A 15,742-nucleotide genomic window follows, 5' to 3' on the forward strand; every position below is an offset into this window, starting at 1 on the left:
CAAGGTGTCTGTGCTTTAGGGTCGCTGAAGGGGTCAAGGGCAAAGTGGAAATAATATTTAAACTTGAGGAGCTGCTGAAACTCTTCAAGGAGTAGCTCCTGTGGATACATTGGCTAAGCATTTTATTAGAGAAAGGTTTATCTTTCACTCATGTTAAATCCAGCTTTTCTGATCGCAGATCTTTCCATGCTCTTCCTCTTTTAGTACTCATCAATTCCTATTCTTACCCAACCCTGCTGATGGACAAGCAGGTATGACATGGTATTTGTTGCCAGGGAAGCACACTGTGATGTCATTGGTTCATTTTCACGGCTCCATCTGAGGATTCAGAAACAAGAAGAGGAGGCAGAGTTGAAGTGGAAGAGAGAGTCAGCAATAAGGATCTGCTGAGTCTTACTGCAGAGGGGGCTGATGATATCTCAGAAACTGGAGTGATTCCATGGAGTTAGAGGACTCAAGAAGCAAGAAAGGATGGAGTTCAAAACTGGTGGAAATACTTGTTGGAAGGTTTGTGTGTTAACTCCAAACTGTGGCTTTGGTTTTGATTGTTTCACTGGATGCTACCTGCTGCCTGTAGAAGTGGTTCTTCTCCTTTTGGGCCAGCACCGAGTCAGAGTCACAGTGGGATTGTTGACAATGAGAGATGGTAATGGATGTTTTTCTGTCTTAGAGTATCTGTCTTAGAATGAGGTGTCGATATGGGTCTAATATCTGGTGGTGGAGGTCATAAAGCCAATGTGACAACCATCAAATTGTATATTGCTGGCCGAAAGAATGTACAGCTCTTTTTTTTTCTTTTTCCCTTGCACACTCAAGTGTGCACACACATCTGTCTCATTTGTTCTTGTTAAGCGTATGTATTCCTAAGTATAAATACACATGTACAAGACACCCTCTCACAATGATGCTCTTAAAGGTAGTGGAGAACACTGTATGAGACTTGGAGAAGGGCTTGCATCATTTTTTCCCCAAATATATTAGTTGATGTAATGAAACATACTCCCTTTCCCTACGCTCCTTGCCCTGAATGTGCTCCTGCAGCATTTGCATACACACCGCTCTTACTTAAGCCCCCTTACGCACTCCTCCTACAAGGAATCCTCTCATCTGAATGGGTTCACCCTTACATGCCTGGGTACACACATCAGGTTTTTTGGCACGTGTTTTCCCATTTATACACTGCCACTCACTCAAATGCATGTCTGTATAGTTTCTGTCCCCTGTACACTCAGCTAAACAAAGCAGCGCTCAGAAAATCGCTTCCTGTATAGACTGTATAGAGTTTCTCTGTAGCTATTAAATAAATGCAACGGAACATGCTAGGAGGAGGAGAAGTTCTGTAAATCAAGAATAAACAGACATGTCCTGCAAGTGGCCAGAATAACTTTGGAGGTTGAACCTCCCGCTGGAGTAAAAAATGACGTTTGCAGGAGAAGGGCTTAGAACTAATCCTCTGAAATGATGGTAAAGGGAGTTCTGACCAGGCGCTGTCATGATTACTCTTTTCCCATCTCTGTTATTTCTTCTTATTGTAATGAGTTTTGCTCTCTCAAGTAGGATAAGGTCACCAGTGAGATAAGATCAGCTTCGTTTGGCACAACCAAGATGAACTGATCGCAGTTTGGACTGCAGTTTCTAAATTTACCTTGGGTATTAACTTCTGGGCAAAAAGACACTGAAAGTGCTAACATGACAAAAAAAAAAAATAGCCAGAGAGGTAAATTGCATTCTTGTCTTGTTGCACGGACTTCCCTGCCGCTGTTTCAATGGCAAATTCCCCTTGAGCTTCATTTCCATTAAACAGTACCATACAAATGCTCGATTTCAAGGATTTGGTGAATGCCATTCAGAGAACCTAAGGAAAAAGCCCAGGAGATTATACTCTGTGGGACAATATTGCAGCGCAGCCTCTCTTCCCATCCCTTGCTGCTGCACTCCGGGCACTAGTTTAGATGGAATCTTCTAGGTCTTGTGTTGCAGCATTTGGACATCCTGGCATGATGGATGATGCCTCTAACTCCTGCCTGTTCTGTCTCCAGAGCCTTCTCCAGGCTCCGATCCCTCTCTCTCATCACCCCTGCTTAACAGAAAAGGGGGAGACCAGGAACTGATGATAATGGCACGCGCAGTTTCTACTGCATCAGGAAGTTAGGTGGCTCCTGAGAGCCAGCTCGCTCCTCTAGCAAGATGTAAGCAAAAGCTATGTCTTGTGGGTACCACAGCCGCTGCCCTGAATTAGCAAGCCCAGATCTCAGAGCAGGCTAAATACCTTGAAAATGAACAGTCCCACTTTGCAATTTATTGAAAATTGCACCAACTGAATTGCCCCAGTTTATTGACAGCATTATGTCTTTTAGTTAAAACAAGCACATGAGCTTGGTAAAAAGTTTTGGAAATTTATTCTAAAGGGAGCAAGCAAAAGAAGATGAATAACATGTCTATGCCTGCGTGTTCTTGCCTTTGCCTCTTCTCTCTGGTGGTGGGAGCAGAGCACAGTGCCTATGTCGGGAGGGAGCGGCCAGGTGCCCAGGTGTATAAATCCGTGCCACTGCTAATTCACAAGATCCCTTGGAAAGGGAACTGGCTGTTTTCTTAATGAAGACACCAGAAAAGGCTGATGTATCTACTGATCATCTTACAGACGGGGACAAAATTCTTTATCTAGAGCATGTCTTAAATTTTTAGAAGTCTCAACACAATGCCAGTGGCATATGCCGGGGAGGGGAGCAGTATTAGAGGCGGCTGGTGTGAACCTCACTGTGGTAATGATTTTTTTCCTTCCTCTCCATACAACTTGTTTGCAAACTGCAGGGCTAGAGCTAGAGATGTGAAAGAAAGAATTAGAGGAGTTAGTCAGAAAAATCCACTCCCCTATTGAGCAATTAAGAGTATTGCTTGCTGGACAAAGAACTTCTCCTTGTACTGCACTGCTTTCGTCTTGCCTCTGCTTTGCTCCACACCCCAGCAAAGACGTGCCTTGCAACCTTAAAGAAACTTCCCTGCTAGTCTAATATTTTCTCACTACTCTCTACTTATTTATAAAATGATATCTGCTACTTTGGTGCCTAACTGTAACAATTTTTCAGAAGTAGAGGTCTATGTGTCTGAGTTATGCACAGTAAGATTTTTTTCAAAGTAGCTATCTTCCTTGGTTCATATATAGCACTCTGAATAGAAGCTCCTCAGTTAGATGAAGTCTCCTATCCCTCTTTCTGATTTATAAACATTTAATACGTGGGGGTCCTAGTTTTTTCTTTTTTGAGTTGAAAGAATAGTGTGTGGATGAAAACTAGCTTGTTTTCCCCAAATCTTCTTGGGATCACTTCACCCTTCGTGATTAAGGTGGCTATAAGCTGCCATTGCTAGTTTGTTTTTCTCTCAGGGTACATGCTGTTTTCTGTCTGCCAAACTGGAGAGGTTTAGCTAGGAACTAGAAGTGGAGACTCTGCTGTAGTCATTGATTTTAAATGGAAGATACTCTGGTGATAGGCAGCCAGATCAAAATATGACGCAAGTACGTACATGGTCTTAGAAGACCTTGGAGAGCAAAGGGCCAAAGGTGATGCAGTTTCAGATGACTACCTCATCAAATCATTACTTTGATAAACTGCAGGCTACAAAATGCTAGATTGCCAGAACTATCAGCTGGGGAAGAAAGGTACTAGAAGCTAGATTTTATTGCCAGTTGCACATTTTAAATCTGGAGTTAACTATTGAAGTAAACAAAGTAATACCTGATTTTCTTCACAGTAATTGAGACCAGGATCTAATCCCATGCCCTGTGGAGGGATTGATAGTTCTCACTGCTGTTTTGTCCATATAAAACAGGAAGCTTAACAATAACCTGCCTTTGCACAGACATCTAAAGGGATAAATTCTTGCTCTTGGGATGCTGACTCTGAGTCAGGAGGATGCCTCTTTGCCGGACCATTGTCACCTTGTTGAAATAGGTCTCCATTATGCTCTCTGTTCATGTATCTGAATTTGTTAGGGGATGTGAAGGACTGTGTTTTCCAGAGAAACTTCCCAGGGGGCTCCTAATACTACTTGAAACTATTATTTAGTGTTTCTGTGTGGCTATTATCCACCTCGGGCACAGCTGCATTTCGATAGTGGCCAAAGTGATCAATACATACTGTATAAAATAATTATTATTTATTATTTATCGAGTGCTGTGAGTAGGCTCTCTGCTATGCAAAATGTGGAAAAAGACAAAAACCTTTGAGTACATGATCAGAAGGGGAAGGAAAGGCAAACAGCTTTCCAGTCTGTCCCTAGGGCAAATGCATTTCTAAGTGTCTGGCATTGCAGTATGAGCATCGTACACAAATTTGACAAGATCATATAGGGTCTGGAGATAGGGGCCAGAAGGTTTCATTTCTCACTTTTGGTTTTGTGTGCACTTCATGTGCATAATGTTCCTGCCTGCGAGTCTTCTCTGAGGTGCACTTTCAGCATGATAACGCATTAAAAAACTTTACATAGATGTTCCCCACAGAAGGCACTCTGAATTATGTTGTTTACTGTGCTAAGTGCTAATGGTGATAAAATGATAAATAACAATATTTAGGATGTACACTTTGAATGAAATGCTGACCCCGGCGCAGTCGATGGTGTCTATCAGTGCCATTGTCTCTGCTTTTACAAGTGAGGAAATGAGTGGATAAAAAGTTTGAGAGATTTGTGCAAGGTAACGAGGAAACTTAGTGGCTGGTTTAAATGAAATGGGCAGTGTATAAATTGACTGGAAATACCCAGTAGGTTTGGGTCAGACTCTGAGCTAGAAGGGAAAAATCTTTGTGAACTTTGAGGGTGTTGGGGGGATCACGGAGGTGATCGGCTGAGGAAGGCGTTACCTCCCGCTCCGATGGCAGGTCCCTGCTTGCTTGGGTAGCGTTGGCAAACTCTAGAAGGTAAAAATAAGCTGTATCTCCCCCCTCCCCTTGCTGGCACTAGAGGGGCAAAAATACCCCCTCGCCGTGCCGGCCCGGTGAGGCAGCGCTCGAGGAACGAGACGCTGACGGGGCCGGAGGCAGAAGAAAAGCCTCCAGCCTCTTTCCCGGGAGGGGCGGCGGCCCCGCCGCAAGCGCGGGAGGAGAAGCCCCGCGGAGCATCGCTGCCCCTGCCCGGGGCCGTGCCCGCTGCCGAGGCCGGGCAGACCGTGTCGGGGGGCCGGGGGCGCGGGCCCGCGGTCTCTTTAAAAGCCGGGGCCGGGCCGGGCGGGCGCGGCGGCAGGGGGCGGCGGCGGCGTGCGCGGGGCTCGGGCTGCTCCGGCACCGCGGCGCGCTCAGCCCTGCGCAGCTCCACCCGCGGCCGCCCGCGGCTCGGCACGGCTCGGCTCGGCGCGGCGCGGCCAGCCCAGCCCAGCCCAGCCTCCCCGGGACCCCCGCGAGCCTCCGCGGCTGGGGCCACGCTGGAGCCCCCTGCCCCGCAGCGGAGGCGAGCCGCGAGTTGGCGCGGCGGCCGGCGGCCGCCCGGCTGCGGAGGTGAGAGGGGGCGGCGGGCGGGGGGCGGCACAGCACGGCCCGGCTCGGCTCGGCTCGGCACGGCACGACACGGCACGGATCGGCGGGGGCTACCCGCCCGGCGGGCGCTGGGCGCCGCCGCTCCGGAGCTCCGCGGGTGGGTTTCTCCTGACCCCCCTCACGACAACTATTTCGGATCGTTTTAACCCTCTCCCCGTTCTCCGCTGCCCCGGCGGGGCTGGGCGCTGCCCGCTGGGGCGGAGTGGGCGCGCACCGACCCCCCGGGACGCTCCGGCCCCGGCTCCTTTTGCCCGACTTTTTGGGAAATCGCAGATCCCACGGCGGGGCTTTTCGGAGTGAAAAATGGGGGGGGGCTCTCGAAAAAGAAGACACTACGCTGAGTTACAGCAGGGAGACGCTTAGAGAGAGCCTACTGTTTGACTAAAGCTTAAGGATTTCTTTTAAAAAAAATTAATGAGGAAAGAAGAGAGGCTGAAGATGAAAGTTTTTTTCTTTAATTTTTTTCTCTTCCAAGTCTTCGGATCTATTACAGTAGCGCCTTTCCTCCCCGCCTTCCATTTGTTTGTATTAATGATTTAGTAGCCGTCTTGCCTGAAAACTTCCACCGTGAGCGACTGCTGTGGGTTTTCAGGCAGTCAGTGACCTTAAAGGTTGGTTCAATGCTTTCTTCGTGCAAGATGTATGTGAAATAACCACTGTGGGTTTTTTTTTTTTTCTTTCTCTGCCAAAAAAAAATCCACCTGCTTTAAAAGAAAACATCATTCAGTCCGGGAGTGATGTAATTCTCCTACCTAAGGGCACTGACTCTGGTGCTTTGCAGGTGACTTGCCGTTTGCTTACACTTTAAATTTATTTTAATTGCGGTCTTTTGTAGCTAGGAAGTAATGTATTTAACCCGTGCTCTTTGAGAATACATTTTGTTAAAATTGAAATCTTTCTCTTTCAAAATTTTTTTTTTTCCTGATTTCTCCCCCCCTAAAAAAAAAACAATAAAAAAGATTAGGCATGAGATCAGCGGCAGAAAAACCAAAGGATCGGGGAGGCAGAACCCAGGCTAAAAACATCGAATCATTTATAAAAAGGACACTTTCAGCCTTTCGCTTTTCCAAGCTCTCTTTCCACCTTTCCATGGTGAAACTGTTCAACGCTTCTTTGCAAATAGTTTTAAGAAATTATTTCTGTTTTTCCTAAATATTAATTGCTCCTCCTGTATTTTTTACTGCACGCAATTGTTCTGTGATAAGCACACAGCCCTCCTAAAAAGGTGAATATTGAAACGACCGCTCACCAATACCTGCTTATTGCATATTTTGCGGGGCTATTTTGTGAGGGGGCGAACTCTTAACTAGACGGGTGAAAAGTCTAAGAGAGATGTTGAGTAGGTGGGGGAAAAATTGATCACAAAAGGTTTTGTTTGCCGTGATGATACAGTCAGTTATTAATTGTAACGTGAACCAGAAGGGTGTTACGTCTGTCACTGGTTTAAGTTAAAATGGTCATCGGTGTTAAGTTAGGCAAGTTTATCTAAGGTTTAGTAGTATTTTGGTGGGGAGGAGGTTGCAGAGATTATTGCTTTTGGTTTTGGGACTGGACGCACTTTATCAGCTAAACGAACTAGATTATTGCATAGGCATAATTTTCCATTTCTCTATTGGTTTCTTTTCAGTCTTTGGCAATTTCTTAAATATTTGTCTCTAACAAAGTATCTGGTTTTCGGGAGTAGGGAGGTGCAGCTGGGGACATTGGAAGTTTGGGGATAATGGGAGCAACAGGACTGTATTTATTTATTAAAAAAAAAAAAAAAGTTAGGAGGTGAGGATTCTCTTTCTGGAGCATTCGGGCACCTTCCGGTGGGGTATGTCTCTAGGCTTTTAATTATTTATTTCACTTTTGTCCTTTAAAAAAAAGAAGTAGAGCGAAACCAAAATGAAACAAAATAAAATTAGAGTAAGCGTTGATAAATAAATAAATAAAGGAAGGGAATGGCTGAAAGCCCCATACTTGATTTCATCATCCTGGTGGTGATGGCTTCTCGATAGAAGCGATATCTGCCGATATCACCCCTGTTCCATGGCTGTAGCCTGGCCTCATTTTACGCTGCGTTTCCACTGAACATGTTGACGTGCTGCTGCTTATATAAGGGAAGAACAAATTCAAGCGGATTAGTGCTTGGGATTTTGAGATCGGCTACCCAGATCGTGTTGTGGGTTTTTTTCCTTTCTTTGGGGGAGCTGATGGGGGAAGGCTGGAGAATGATGGGAGGGGGTGAAATCGGGATGTGTGGTTGGGGGAAGATGGGGGTGATGCGGGGAGCAGCTTATTCGCATAATGTCTGTGCTGCGTCCCTTTTTTTTTTTTTTTTTAATAAAACCCATTATCTCTAAAAACACATTATTCTTCAGCCCGGTCTAAAAAAAAAAAATAGTGGGAGGGGTTATCATAGCGAGGGGGTTTGGTATGGGAGACATTAGACCCACTGCTGCAAAACCAAGATACAGAAATCCATCTGCACCAACATTTCGGGGGGAGGGAGGGCGTAGAGAGGGGGAAGGGATGGATTGTCTATCTTGGATTAGCGAAGTGGAGCTTTGTATTCTTCATTTTCCTCCCCATTTTCTGCCATTTCCCCCCATCCCCCCCATCCGCACACCCGCTTTCCTCCTCCCAGCCCCCACCCCCCTGAAGGTTTCTCGTCCCTTGACGAGAAAATTCTGTGTTACATCCTGATGGCTCTGCGGCTTTTTTTTTAGTGCATCACAACAGTGGCACGATGACCTTTGCTTCATGCCACACAGATTCGGGTTCCCGATAGGAATGTGACTGCAGCTTGGGCACACGTGCACACACTCATACACCCATAGTCATGCACCTAGGACAGGCCGTGATTTAATTCTGATTTTTGCATGTGCGTCTTTGTGTGTGTGTGTGTGTATGCGGCTGATAAACATTGGCAGAGGGTAGGGAATGCAGTAAATGCCAAAGGCACGTCCATCCATTTCGCCAGCCCCTCTTGCCGCTCTCTTTTCCCGAACATTGTGTCACACATCATGAGATTTTGTGTCGGGGAGGGGTGTGCCCTGTGTGGATGGCAGGGGCCTGGGGGTTGGAGGGAGCGTATGTGTACCAGGGAGGGAGGAATTGGGGGTGGGAAATGGACCTGACGATGCTAATAACATTATTTTGGTCAAATGAACGTCTGGTGATAATGATTCAGTGTAACCATCCGTGAAATACATGCTTGCGACACACTGGAATAAAGGTTACTCCAGGGAGCTCCGGCAGAGCCAGGCATGCTTGGGGGAGTGAGCCGTTCCCTTGATGGGGGAAACAAAATTCATAAGCATCCCAGGCCCCCTCCCTTCCCAACACCTCCTTGCATGTCTGAGCTGGAGGGCATTGCGATGGAGAGAGGGGGTGGGCTGCACTGGAGTCAGGACCAAACAAAGCCTTCCCGCCTTGTCCTCCTGTGCCATCCTCCCTTGCCCTCTTTGAGCTTATCCGTGCCGTTGATCCAGACGATACAGGAATATCGCCATTTCCATGCAGTCCCTGCTGGAGGCTGGTGAATCGAGAGTGGGGGGGAAATAGCTCCTTGTGTTTCTGTTGTAGGATGTGCAGGAGAGCCACGGCTTTTCAGGTCTGAGTAGAGCAGGGAAAAGGCTGGGGAGCGGGGAGCAAGGGAAGGTAAGAGTCTTTTCCTCCCTCCCTCCCTCCCTTCTTTCTTTCCCCCAGCTAGAACATGGGGAAGGGCCCGGCGAGCCTTAGTGGGTGGCTGCAGGTGGCTGGTGCGCAGGGGTGGGGAAGCTGAGACAGTGAGAGGGAGGCTTTTCCTGGGTTTCAAGCAGGCCAGGACCCTCTCCATGGCTCGCAGACTGGCTCAGCACCTTCCTTCTCTGGGTGCGAAGGACCTCCTTGCTTCGTCACGGGCTGCTCGCACCCAGGCGGAGGGAAGCTGGGGGAGAAAGGTGCTCTTGTGGTTCCGCCAACCGCTGCTTCTCATCTCCTGCGTGTGGCTGCGCCTGCTCCGAGGTCTCCATGTTTCTGGATCTTTCCACTTCATGGAGCAATAGCAAAAGCTGAATAAATAGATCTGTCCAGGGCTATTGTGGTTTGCCTTTTGCTTTTCTCCTTTCTCTCTGACCTTGAGGTACAATGGTAAGATGGGGCAGTGGCGTGTCCAGTGCCCCACGCTGTTGGTGTGGGTGATGCCCGGAGACATACCAGTTTCCCCCGCTCCCCTGCTTTGTGCTCACCAGAGCCAATCTTACCTCAGCTGCCCAGCTTCACTAGCAGTTACTTTTTTGATCTCTCCCTGCCCTCCCCTTTACCCCGTCACTTCAGAAATGGTTGTCGTGCTGCACCTCCTGTGCTTGTAGGCCAGCCATGGCTGCTGTCGAAGATGATGCAGTGGCCAGCTAAGCAACAGGCAGAGGGTGCTGCAGGGCCCATGTGCCTGCTCCCCTCTGCAGACTGCCCCCCTGGTACCCCACAGGGTGAAGGTGGGCCCTGGTTTTATGATTCCTCCTTTTCCCCAATGATTAAGGTACTAGTGTGTTCTTGTGGCACAGTGAGCCTCCGTTTATGAATTATTTGTTAGCAGGAATAGGAAAGGTTGGAAAAAAGCATTATTGTAGGTAAACTTCAATGATTGCAATGTGAGTTTTGTAGCTCAGTAGTTGGTGCTTTGTCCTTCCTCGAGCTTGCACAGTCAATGGAGCAGAGTGAACTTCACGTAGTGCTGGAACTTACTCCTGCACCCTTGAAGTGAGAGGAGAACTCAGTTCCTGCAGAGCATTCGGAGGGTGAGAGGTGGTGCCAGGGGTAATTTGCAGTAGCGATTTTAAGACCTAAGCCCCTGTGCAAAAAGGAAACAAATATGCCTCCTCCCTCCCTTACTTTCCTCCCTTTTCAAGCAAGTTACCAAGCCATCAGGTGCAGGCAACTCTTATTCTTTTTGTGTTAGGATTGGACTTAAACCCTCAACCTAGAGGACAGCTTCAAACTGCACAAGATCATCTGGTTCTTGTCTGGCATATTCCTGGGAAAGGAGAATTTAGCCCCTTTCTTGTTGTAGCAGCAGTGGTATTGGACAGGTATTTTGGTGGATCTACTGAACTTCTTGCTTTTGTTTTCTGCAGCCTCCTCCAGGGCTCTTGAGTTTATCTGTCCTGAGAAGCGGAGTGTATTTTTCCCCCTTGATCTGTTTTCCTTTGCCCTCTCCTCAGCTCTGCTCTCTGGGCATGTGCAGGTGGATGTCTGGATACTAGCTGAGCTGTGATATTCGGTATCAAAGATAAGGACACACAGTGATCTGGCCAAGAACAAACTGAAGGAGCCAGAAGCTTTGTGATGACCAAAAGCCAGGATAAGAGATGGCTTCTGACGATGATTCAAGAGACATGGTGTTTAACTGAAAAACAAAATGCATCTAACTTTACCTGCCCCTGCCCCCACCAGCATGAAGAGGAGACAGGCTTTATTTTGGGATTATTGCCAATGCAGCTGGAGCCAGAAATTACTCAAATTTTTGTTAAGCTTTGGAAATTTTTATCAGCTCTCTTCTCCTCCTCATCCCCCTCTTCTAGTTAACAGCAGAGTCTGTCAATCTAGCAGAGTTGCCTCTTAATTCATACAGCAAGTGGTGAGAAAGAAATTTTGCGTTTTGGAAACCAAGATGCTAGAGGGATTGGTAGCTTCTTGAAACCAGCACACTACATGATCTTGGATCAGGTCATTTGCTTTTTCTTTTCTTTGGTTTCTCCTCACATGGGCATAGACAAACACAATTCATGTGTGTAAAGGACTCTGAGAATCAAAGATGGTGTTTTGACCTCTCACCACCAATCCAAACAACCAGACCAAGACATGTTTGTAGAAAGGCAGCATGGGAGAAGTTTGTTCTGCCTTGCTGTGGGCAGTGGATGGCATTTTTAGTGCTCTGTGTTTGTACCTTTTTTTTTTTTTTTCATGGAAAAATCATGACTTTGCGTTGGGCTAGCCCAAGTATGGTTTTACTGAGGTCTAGTAGGGATGAAGTGTGGTGTCCCTGTAGTGGCGTGCTTGAAAAGTTGAGCAATAAAACTCCTAGTGGAAATATGCCAATGGTGTTGGAAGATCCTGTGTTCTTCCTTAAGGGAAGGTGGAGATATGGTTTCTCTTGTTGCCATTCACAGAAAAAGGAGCTCTCTGAGCACTGTGGACAGCTCTTGGGAACTGTACACCACACAGCCAGCTTGGCAGAGTCCTCCATCTGGGCTAAAGTCTGCAGCCTCTTGGGACTCTGGGCGGCTGCAGGCATCGCTATGTGGCTTTGCAGAGCGTGGTGGAGGTGCACCCACAGCCATCAGAAGTTCAACTCTGTCTGAAATGTGGCCCCTTGCTAAAAAGCAGATTAGCCTTTCATCTGCCTTGCTTCCCCATGTCTCTTAGAGCTTTCCCCTTGTCTCTCACAGCCCTGTGCCTGAATTCTCTTCCAGGCACGCTCCCCTGCCTGTTTCTTGTCTGCTGGCAGCAGGAGTGAGCCAGGGTGCTGGGAAGGGGATGTCAGGGATGAGGGGGGCTCTGTCAGCATACCTGTCATCTCTCAGCGGTGTGCTCAGCTCCTGTCCTTTCCAAATTCCTTTCCTCTGCCCTTGATGGTGAGGCGCTGCTTATTTCAAACACAATCTGCTTGTGTCGTTCCTGGCCTTGCCGCTTGTCATCCATCACATCATGGGAACTAATTAACACTAGTAGCTTTGGATCCTGGGAATGACAGTGCTGGGATAGTAGACTCTTTCAAAGATCCTGAAGTCTCTCTTCATAACCAGGGCAGCCCAGCCCAGGAGTTCATGGACTCCATTGTCTCTTGCCTGCTGCACCAACCCTGTAGTGAAGGTGCCTGTGTGTTTAGCAGGGAGGGCGCCCAAGGCCTAGGCCTGCCTCATAATGCCCTTGACAGTGCTGCAGCATCCCCTGCATCCAAGTACCTCCCAGCAGCCGGATGAGAGCCAAGGAATGGGATAGAATAATAATTGATGAGGGTGGGTGGAGGTATGATGTAAACCTTTTGAAGCTGCCGGTAGCTTCTCCGCTGCCTTTGGGTACATGTAGCTGTGCATAGTCCCAGAATCTGTTTGCGAGTTTGACCCTGGGAGCATCCTCTGCTCATAGCAAAGCATACCGTCCTGTTTCTGCTGCGCTGCTGATCCTATTGCCGTGTTGATGGGGGGTGTCGTCAGGGGAATTAGTGTGCTCCTCCCATGGGGATGGCAGGATTAAAGGTGAGGCATCGGTCATACTGTGAGGCTACCCAGAGAGCACTTGCTCCCCTTCTCCCTCTACTTTCTGTCTTTCCTGCTGTTGTGAACCACTTCTAAGGAGAAGAAGAGTCCCATGAGGATGGAAAGGAAGGTAACTAAGCAAAAGGATGATGTTTGCTGACAGCTGAAGGAGGATGAGGAGAGGAAGAACTCTCCGGCAGGGTAACTGTCTGATGGGACCGGCTGCATCTGCAGAGCAGGGAGGTGCTGGCTTCGTTTCAGTCTGCTGTTGCAGCCCATTTTTTTTTTTTCCAATAATGTGTTAATTAAACATTGATTTCAGGGGAAAAAGGAGTCTGCTTGGACTGCAGAAACTAAATGGAGTGTGGAGGAACGGGACCCGGTGAGGCATGTGTGAAAGGGCCTTCTGTCAACTCTCTTCATGACCAGTCATAGAGGGAAGCAAGGAAGGGGCTGGAGAAAAACCTGTTCACCTTAAGTTTAGAGTCCTTCACTCGTCTTAAGGGAGAATCTTGTTCCTTCTGTAACTGCAGTTTTCAACTGATGCGTGCTAAGGAATTACCAGGTAGCCAACTGTATTTTCTTACAAAATATAAGTAACGAAATACTTCATTTTTATTAAAAAGCAAAATGGAAGAGAGATTTTCCAAGGCATGTTAGCATTCCAGAGGCTTTCTGTTCAGTTTGGCGCTCTCCTGATTTTCTACTCTTGTAGTTACTGTTGTATCTATAAATTAATTAAGCTGTGGTGCAAGTTAAGGCACCAGTCATAATGGCATACTTGCTCTCGTTACTCACAGATATCTAGTAGCTCAACTGACCTTCATTTACTGCATGTGGATAAGTCAGTCACTGAACACAGGTATGAGATTGTGATGTGCACATTTAACGTTTTCTCTTCTGGTCCTCAGAGCACTGGAAGGTGAGACAAGATTGTGATATCTCCCTCCCTTGCTTAGTTGAACTCTTTTCTGTTCATTAGACTGGAAGAGCCAGTGGGAGGCTATGCTGCCCTCCTTTTGTGCTTCCAGGTGTTAGGGACGCATAGGGAAGATAAGAGTCCTTACTTCAGTCTCACATGTTATCTGGAATAAGCCTCTCTGCTGATGTGAGCAATATATTCTTATGGCATTAAACAGTTTGATTTGAATTATTTTGACCACTGTGCTTTCTGTCTTCACTAGTTCTGGGAAATAATGGGAAGGAGGGAATAACCTGTCTGATCTTTCTGGGCATTGTGTAAGTCTGAATTAAAGTGATCTCGCAAAGATCTTGGTCAGTTCATGCAATAAGTGAAATGGCAGCATTGTCCTGAGAAGGAACCTGTCCTGGCTGCTAAATTCCTTTCTGCACCATCTGCAATATCAGACTACAGAAGGATCTGCTGTAGCATCAGGACAAATTTGAAAAGGAACAGATTAAGCCATGGAGCAACTATTTTCCAGGAAGATTTTTGACCTATTGACGGCTGGTGAAACCCACAGAATCACAGAGTGGCTGAGGTCGGAAGGGACCTCTGGAGGTCATCTGATCCAGCCCCCTACTCAAGCAGGGCCACCTAGAAAAGGTGACCACATCCAGATGGCTTTTGAATATTTTCAAGGAGGGAGACTCCACAACTTCTCTGGGCAACCTGTGCCAGGGCTCAGTCACCCTCACAATAAAAAAGTGTTTCCTGATGTTCAGACAGGACCCTCTGTGTTTCAGTTTGTGCTTGTTGCCTCTGGTCCTGTCACTGGGCACCACTGAAAAGAGCCTGGCTCTGTCATCTTTACACCCTTCCTTCAGGAATTTATGTACATTGATAAGATCCCCACCGAGTCTTTTCTTCTCCAGGCTAAACAGTCCCAGCTCTCCCAGCCTTTCCTCGTATGAGAGATGCTCTTAATCCTCTTTGTGGCCCTTTGTTGGACTCTCCCCAGAACGGCACACAGTACTCCAGGTTTGGCCTCACCGATGTTGAGTAGAGGGGAAGGATCCCCTTCTTTAACCTGCTGGCAACACTCCTAATACAGCCCATGATACCAGTAGCCTTCTTTTGTGCAAAGGCACATTGCTGGCTGATGTTCAACTTGATGTCCACCAGGACTCCCAGGTCCTTTTCTGCAAAGCTGCTTTTCAGCCAGGTGGCCCTCAGCATGTACTGACGCGTGACCTATGAACATCACTACAGTGGTATGGAGTGTCAGCAGAGCAGGCAGGATGGTCCTTAAGTATTAACTTAAGAAGCAGAAGTCTGGAATTCTTTCCCAGAATGTGTCAAACCAGTTTTGCATTCTAGTCATCACTTTCTTCATCCACTGAAAATTCAAAATTATCATTTGTAAAGCATTATAAGTTCCTTGAAAGGAAGGCTTTGTGTATCTGAGAATAGAATAGAATAGTTCTAGTTGGAAGGGACCTACAATGATCATCTTAGTCCAACTGCCTGACCACTTCAGGGCAGACCAAAAGTTAAAAGATATTATTAAGGGCATTGTGCAAATGCCTCTGACAGGCATGGGGCATTGTCCACCCCTCTAGGAAGCCTGTTCCAGTGTTTGGTCACCCTCTCTGTAAGGAAGTGTTTCCTAATATCTGGTCTGAACCTCCCTTGGTGCATCTTTGAACCATTCCCACACGTCCTGTCACTGAACAACAGGGAGAAGAGATCAGCACCTCCCTCTCCAGTTCCCCTCCTCAGGAAGCTGTAGAGAGCAATGAGGTTGCCCCTCAGCCTCCTTTTCTCCAAACTAGACAAACCCAGAGTCCTCAGCCACTCATCAGAGGACATGCCTTCCAGCCTTTCAGCAGCTTTGTTGCCCTCCTCTGGATGTATTCAAGTACCTTAACATCCTTCTTAATTTGTGGGAAAGAGAGATTCCACTTTCTTTAATTGTTCTGTTGCTATGGCCTGTTACACGCTGCAATCTTTTTTGTAGACCATGAAGAAAAGAAATTTTAAATTATTGATTGTTTTGACTTTTTTGGGGGACAGAGATGGGGAATGCAGGA

At 47.2% G+C, this 15,742-nt stretch overlaps 1 protein-coding gene across 16 annotated transcripts in view; it reads left to right on the forward strand.

The window, feature by feature from the left end:
* The first annotated feature begins 5,381 nt into the window (after positions 1 to 5,381).
* The window catches only part of NRXN3 (neurexin 3), a 1,062,297-nt gene continuing 1,051,936 nt past the window's right edge, over positions 5,382 to 15,742 (forward strand). For 4 of the 16 annotated variants that reach the window (XM_076345202.1, XM_076345203.1, XM_076345204.1 and 1 more), the window contains exon 1: positions 5,384 to 5,486. The gene's annotated coding sequence lies outside the window, so the exon portion shown is untranslated. Of the gene's footprint in view, positions 5,487 to 15,742 lie in introns of all 16 variants that reach the window. The other 12 variants (XM_076345195.1, XM_076345213.1, XM_076345199.1 and 9 more) reach the window with 5 other exon arrangements.

The sequence above is a fragment of the Aptenodytes patagonicus genome, chromosome 7, assembly GCF_965638725.1.
Source record: "Aptenodytes patagonicus chromosome 7, bAptPat1.pri.cur, whole genome shotgun sequence".
Taxonomy (NCBI): Eukaryota; Metazoa; Chordata; class Aves; order Sphenisciformes; family Spheniscidae; genus Aptenodytes; species Aptenodytes patagonicus.